Source organism: Capsicum annuum, chromosome 4 (assembly GCF_002878395.1).
Source record: "Capsicum annuum cultivar UCD-10X-F1 chromosome 4, UCD10Xv1.1, whole genome shotgun sequence".
Classification (NCBI taxonomy): domain Eukaryota; kingdom Viridiplantae; phylum Streptophyta; class Magnoliopsida; order Solanales; family Solanaceae; genus Capsicum; species Capsicum annuum.
In genome coordinates this window covers 197,047,001-197,055,219 of record NC_061114.1, presented here as the reverse complement: position 1 = coordinate 197,055,219, position 8,219 = coordinate 197,047,001, and positions in this window count along the sequence as shown.

The window sequence follows — 8,219 nt, the reverse complement described above, 5'->3', positions numbered from 1 at the left end:
ATCTAAATAACAAGTTCATGTTAGTCATACACTCCAATATGAATTTCCATGCAAATTATGTATTGTTATTGTTGTGGTATAAAGCATGTATGATAATAGAGATATAAATTATGTACACAAAAATATATCCATATTTTTCCTATCATGTTTGAAATGTTGAATAAATACATGAAGTATACTATCCCCTGCTTATGATATTGTGAATTGTGGACTCAAATCTTGTGATCAAGTCATGTCATGTGTGTCAGTTTCCTCCTATCGAGTCCTGGGGGTATTCGTACCCAAAAAATATAGATGTATGCCTAAAGCCGTGTCATGTTTTCATGATACTCTCAGTCAATCCATGATCTATAGAATTCAGTCAGTCATGTGACTCAGGAAAATTCAGTAAATCTCAGTATCAATATAATTTAGTTCAGTATTCAGTTCAGACATCAGTAAACTCAATCAGCTAACAGAACTTAGTAGCATTTAGTCAGTTAACAGAATTCAGTAGTGTTTCGCTAGTCATCGAAACTCAATAAACTCAATCCATCTTCAGTTCAGTTAAACAGAACAATCAGTAATAGTTCAGTTAATTCTAGTACAAACTAAGAAATCAGTTCAGTGTAATTCAGTTGGGAGTAGGATTCAGCACTGAGCAAACCTAAGGATGGGAACTCACCTGCCAGTGAAGGGTGTGATTCTTAAAATCAGTCCTTGTGTTCCAGAACTATGTAGCCAGCATAGGTTGAGACATCTTAACCTGTCAGATTAGGGTTGATGAGGTGATTTAACCTGTCAGTTTAGGGTTCCCACCGTTCTCATTGAGTACCTGCCAGATAAGGGTCACTCACAGCTTGTCCTTATCAGTGGAGCAGTATTGACACCCTTTCAATCAGGGCAGATATTGGACCCCAGCTTAGCTATTATAGCGTATTTGGGGCATGTCGGTTAGATAACTACTTTCCACAATGTCAGTATCAGTCTCAGTAAAAGAACTCAGATATTTCTTTAGGATATCAGGACTGTCAGATACAGTCATTCACGCTATCATTTATCAGAACTCATGTTATCAGATATATTAGTTATTAGAATTCAGTTATCATTCATGATATGTTATCAGTAAATACATGTCATCAGTATTCATACTCAGTAGTCATGTTATCACGAGCTCAGTTTTAGGACTGTTATATACATTCAATCAGACCAGTTTTTCATAATTCGAACTGTCAGAAACAATCATTCATTTATCAGTAATGCAATATCAGTCTCTTAGTATTCAGTAATACAATATCAAATCTATCACTTATAGTGATTTACATATCAATATCAGTAAACTCAGTCTTTTGGGATCTCATTATCAGTACACTCATGTTGTCAGTATTCAGACTCAGTAGTTAGTATCTCCACGAGTTCAGTTGCAGTTATGTATGTATGTATGTATTCTCACGTTCATATCAGTAGCATTGTTCATGCATATAAAACCTTTTGCATTTAGCCTACCTCACTCATATACTCAGTATATTCAGTCGTACTGACACATTCGCGCTATGGTATTTTATTTGACGCTATAGGTACAGAGGCACGAGTTTCAGAGCAGTAGTAGCATTGCAGATTTTAGCAACCAGTGCTCCTCTTCATTCGAGGACAATATTATTATTACTTTATTACAGTATTTTAGATTAGTTTTTCAGTTTATGGAGTTAGTTGGAGACATGTTCCATCAACTCCTTATTCAGTTCAGTTAGAGGCTTTCGGACTAGATGTCAGATTAGATGTTCAGACTTCAGTATTTATGTTTCTTTTTGGTATTATTATACCATGTTTTTCATATATGTATCAGTGTTGAATCTTACGGCCTTACAGTTCATGTTTCCGCATATTTTATGAGATATTATGCAGTTTACAAGTACAGATATCAGTCATGGGTTAACTTGTGGTCCTTCGGGGTCATGAGCACCATGTAGCATTTCGGTTCAGAAAATTGGGGCGTTACAGCTTGGTATTCACTATTTATCAAATATTGAAGTATTCAATATATATGTATGTATGTGTGTATATATATATATGTGTGTGTGTGTGTATGTATGTATGTATGTATATGTGTGTGTGTGTGTATGTATGTATGTATGTAATACAATATGTCTAACTAACACAATAGAAAATAGTATTATTCATCCCAAAGAATCTCTTGAACCTTAGTAATATATTCGTAAAAAGCACAAAAAATAATACTAAGTAGGGTTTCTATTAAATATACTCTTTAAAGTTTGTAGTTTGCACATCTCTAACTTTAATGGTATTACCAAATATTGTACCAAATCAAAGTTTAATTTACCGATTACCAAATTATCAAACTGGTGTTTAAAAGTATGGTCTGTGGTAGTTACTCTCAAATACCAATTACTGAATAACCAAATCTGAACTTTGAAAATATCAAACTGAATACGGAACACCCACTCCTATCCTTGATCATTATGTGGCTATAAATCATTCTCTAAGAATAAAAAAGATATCTTAAAATTAAATTATTTTCATTAAAAAAAAAAGACCTTAAATATATCTTTATCTATAATAATATATTAAAAGTGTGAAGACCTTTAAAAAAGTGATTTGAACTTTTTGACCTTTATTAAAAGACTCTGTAATAGACAAAATCGTCTTTATATTATTTTTCTTAAATAATTATTATTTATTTATTAAAATATAATAATTGAAATTCAAATAATGTCATAAATTTTACAATTTTAGTTTAAGTAAAACTTTAGGGGTCAATGGCATTGTTAGAACAATATTAATGTTAGGTGTAGAAGTGTAGGATTTTTTTGAGGTTTATGATTTTTTTCTCCCCCAAAATTAGTCGACCCAACTATTAATGCCATAGTAGAAGTCTTGAAGTACTAGGTTAATATCTTAAAATTTAAGTAAAAAAAAAAACTACCATAAATATTTTTTACTTTTTCTAAAAAGAAAAAAAAGAATCTACCATATTAAAGTAAATTCTTTCTAAAGAGGTTTTCGATTTCTATAATGACATTCATAACGTAGTTTTCTCTGTTTTTTGCATATTAAATACTTATGCTCTTGTTTTTTGCATCATAGAACACTTATGGGTTCTAATCAACTAATGCTTGGGTCGGTCAAATCTAACTAATTTTTTGTATTTTATTTTTGCAGCATTTGGTCATCTCAGACAAGTATAATTTTTTGTAAGTTTATGATTTCATTTAATTATTATTATTATTATTATTTTAGTCGAGGATCTATCGAAAATAACTCTCAGTAATAATAGGTTAGGAGTAAGTTGTGTACATATATATTGTTGTTACTAATATTAGATGTGCTTGAAGATCCTATAATGAACATCGACCTACCTCCAAAAATGAAAAGGTAGGCATCTCACTTTTTTTTCTACTTGTCCTCTCAATCGATAAATACTTATTGTTTGAAGAATTATGTAATCATACGTATTTGTTGTTTTGATTTGTTGTGATTTTATTTTTTCTATGATTTTACTTGTTTGAATTTATGTCTTGGATTTGATGGTTTGATTTGTGTCATTCCTTTAATTTTCTAAGAGTTTCTCTTAATTTATGGTAAATCTTCATTTTTCTAAGAAAAAACACTTTTGAGAAAACATATTTTTAGAAGTCAGAAGTTGTAAAAAGAATCTTAACATAACTCTACTATTTAAGACTTAAATCAACACAAACTTTACCTTATATAAATTGTATTAAAGTGAAAATCTTTAAGATTCTACAAAATTCTGAGTGTAATTGAACGGGGAGTAAAGTTGAAACATTTGATGATGCTGAATAAGTTGCCTGTTGAATTCAAGTTTCCAGTGTTTATCTTTTCTTACTTAAATTTTCATCTTTATAACTCTATAATTGATGGATCCGCATATTTGGTTAGCAAAACGAGTTGATAAGAGCATTGATAACACTCAAAAGATGAAACATGCATGTATTTGCTTTATTCAGTAGTTTTAACCATTATTTTAAAAGATGAAGGCGTGAGGAGGGGCATTTTACTTAGTACGTGGTGAGGCATAAGCCTCAAGGCAATAGGGTGTAAGCCCTATGGATCTTTAAATTTTTAATTTATAATATAAGTAAATATTATAAATAATAAATTAATAGCTAAAATAAATAAAAACATGATTAAACAAACTCATAAAAAAATTCTAATATAATTTTACAAGTATAAATAAAAAAATGCTATAGTAAATTAATACAAGACAAACAAGGAAAAGCACAAAACATACCCCAAACAGTCCACAAATTCATAAAAAAAAATTCTAATATAATCTTACAAGTATAAATAAAATATGCTATAATAAATTAATACAAGACAAACAAGGGAAAGCACAAAACATACCCCAAACAGTCCACAAATTCAAGAAAAATCGTGGACCAAAAGGGGACTTCACTGAGATTCGACAAGTATAACAAGAATACAAGAAACAAGGGTGTATTTGATACCCAAAAATAGCCAACAACACAAAAATAACGAGATGAACAAGATGACAACAAGAATAACCAGATTTGGATTCCACAACAACAAGATATAACATTACAAGATTACAAAAGACAAAGGGATAGATAGTGAGACATAAACTACTATAATGACTAATAACCTAAGTGTAGATGACACACAAAGACCCTTAATGATGATAGTAGGAACACCTAAACTCTTCAAAGATACATAAGAGAGGACCTCAATCCTTCAAATACCCCAAGTTCCAAGCAAACAAACAACAAAAGAGATTCCACCCTAATGTTGTAACCTAGTTTCGGCCAAGCCTCATAAGAGAGAAAACTTGAGGGTTTCAAGTGTGTTCTACCATTTTCAACATTCAAAAACTAAGTGAATAAACCCTAACATGTTTCCTATATATTACAAAACAAATAGAAGTTAAAATGACCAAAAAGGCCCTTCAAGAATGGGCTTCCCCTCTAGTGTATGGAGTGGGCTGTTTTGGTGTGTATTTGGGCCTTTAATTACACTTTTCTTGCACATACACTTAGTTTCTTTCAATGAACACCCACATAAGTCTATTTTCTTGATTATTCTCGTATCATCCTCTCCATCTTGAGAAGAATTTGCCCACAAATTCACGGCTTCACTTCGTTCAATTGGCCACTTTAAAAAAACACTCAAAACAGTCCGCAAAACATGAAGAACCTGAGAGCTCAATATGAGCAAGTCTCGGCCAACATCTTCATTTTGAACCTCGGCTTCCTCTCCATTTTGAGACTTGGCTTTAATATTATCCGACTCAAGTCTCGTAGACTCCATATACTTTGTGTCTTTTTCTTTCATACTCCTCTATATGGATATATCGTTTTTGGGGAAGTGGAGTTTCGGTTGAGGGGGCTATTTTGGTAATGTGGAGCTTCGATTGTAGGGCTTGTATGGGAGGGAATGGGCCTCCAAGTCCTTCTTGTGGGACTTGATCAACTTGTGGGAGAAGTGATCTACCTTGTTCTCGATTTTGAGGGTAATTAGTAACTTGGCTCATGGCATTTTGTGGTAAACTTGGAGGGTCAAATTTCATAGGCAAAGTCTCGGGGGACATTTTGATGGAAGGATTTTGGTCATGACCACTTGAGGAAACATGGAGTCGAGGGGTAGAAGCACGAGAGTTCCTTCGACTCTTCATTAGATCCAACCTCTCATTCATAGTAGACATCTCTCCTCGGATTGAGGACATAGTCGTGAGCATACTTTCCATTCCTCGATTGATAGTTTCAAGTCTTTCCAAGATAGCACCAAGATCATTGTTGTCCATTATAGCCAAGAAGTTACCTACAAAATAATAAACAAGTTAGCTGTTCAAAGAATGGTCCTCACACTCTCTCTTTAATCCTTTGTCCCTCGAATTTTCTCACTTTTGATCTCACAATTATTGTAAGTTTACTTGTAATCCGTGAGACGTTGAGAGGTGAACCGAGTGTATACAATGACTCAAAAGAATAAAAACACACAAAGGAACATAAACACGAAAAAAATGATTTCAAAACTAACTCACAATCTAGTAAATTGTCACTAGTTTGTAAGTTAGTATTGGAATCAACAAACGAAACTAATGAGACAACAAAATGAAACTAAAAGATCATAATTTGAGCTTAAAATTTTTGTGTGAACAGTAACTTGGGTGACGTGGCAGCACACCATTGGTCACGACCCCACAATTAGTCACTAGTTGAAGTTTACACACTTTGGTTACTATGTAATGGAAACAATTGGTTTTGGAGGGAAAATATGTGTCTTGAATCTCCTTTAAGTCTAATATTCAAAAGACAAGACTTGACTTTGTACAATTCCCACAAAACAAGGTCTCTTGAAATAAGAAAAAGTGGTTGAAAAGTAGATGTCAAGTTAAGGAAGTGATGGCTCAAGTCTTCTCACAAACAACTTTACAACTTGTAGGTTCACCTTTTTGAATCTATATTACACTTTGTTTGTCTTAAGTTGTAAGATGAGATGAAGAACAAGATGAATACCACAATAATCCTTCAATAACAACAATAATATTCATGAATTTAAGACCCAACCGGCCACAACAAGTCACAAATTCTCGCCCTAGGTCCTTGTTCACAACACAACTTTAACAAGTTCAAGCTCAAATATAGATCTAGACACCTTTTAGTGTTAGTGAATCATGAAACTAACTCAAGAAATAACAATAAAAACTAAATTACTACTAGATCTAGACTCTACAAGCAACCTCGGCCAAGATGAACAACAAGAACAATACTTTCAAGGCCAAGAACAACAAGAACACCAATTTTTTTTTTGTTTTTTTGATTTTCTTAGCAAGAAAGTCCAAGATTGGTATTGTAAGAACAACACCAAAGATCTATTTGATACCAAATGATACAAGATAAACAAGGTAAATCACAAAACATACCCCAAACAGTCCACAAATTTAAGAAAAATTCTTGGACCAAAAGGGGACCTCACTCGGATTCGATAAGTATAATAAGAATACAAGAAACAAGAGTGTATTTGACACCCAAAAACAACTAACAACATAAAAATAACGAGATGAACAAGATGACAATAAGAATAATCAGATTCGGATTCCACAACAACAAGATATAACGTTACAAGATTACAAAAGACAAAGGGATAAATAGTGAGACATAAACTACTATAATAACTAAGAACCTAAGTGTAGATGACACACAAAGACCCTTAATGATGATGGTAGGAACACCTAAACCCTTCAAAGAGACATAAGAGAGGACCTCAATCCTTCAAGTACCCCAAGTTCCAAGCAAACAAACAACAAAAGAGATTCCACCCTAATGTTGTAACCTAGTTTCGGCCAAGCCTCACAAGAAAGAGAACTTGAGGGTTTCAAGTGTGTTCTACCATTTTCAACATTCAAAAACTAAGTGAATAAATCCTAACATGTTTCTTATATATTACAAAAAAAAATAGAAGTTAAAATGACCAAAAAGGCCCTTCAAGAATGGGCTGCCCCTCTAGTGTATGGAGTGGGCTGTTTTGGTGTGTATTTGGGCCTTTAAATACACTTATCTTGCACATACACTTGGTTTCTTTCAATGAACACCCATATAAGTCTATTTTTGTAATTATTCTCGTATCATAAATACTACTCCCTCCATCCCATTTCACTCATCCCAAATTTTCTTATTTAATTTCTTATTTTACTTGTCATTTTTCATTAATCAAGACAAGACAATTTTTTTTTTTAATCTTAGTATTAATTATTTTTTCTTCAAATTAAAATATAAACATCATTTAATAGGGGTACTATGGTAAAGTAGTCATATTATTAATTATTTTTCTTAATTCATGTGCAATGTCAAATCAACTCTAACATCTTAACTTTCAAATAATAAAAGAATCATATTTTTGTAAAATATATTACTATCGTACTATGCAATTTCCATCTCTAAAAGAAAATAATCAATAAACTTTCTTAGTACCCTTACGGTAATTTTGAGATAATAGAACACAATAATTTACTTTTAAATAGCGATTATTTTGAGACATATGACAAATGATAAAATATGAAAATTTTAAGTCGTATGAAAATACTATGAAGATAAATGGTAAGTGAAGCTGTAAAATTCAGCTAATTAAGAGTATTTTTAAAAGAAATATTTAATGATGTTCACCTTCACAATGCTTTCAAATAGTAAATATGCAATACAATGACTTGTTATTTGAGTTATTCTCAATATTTTTAGTTCTATAGA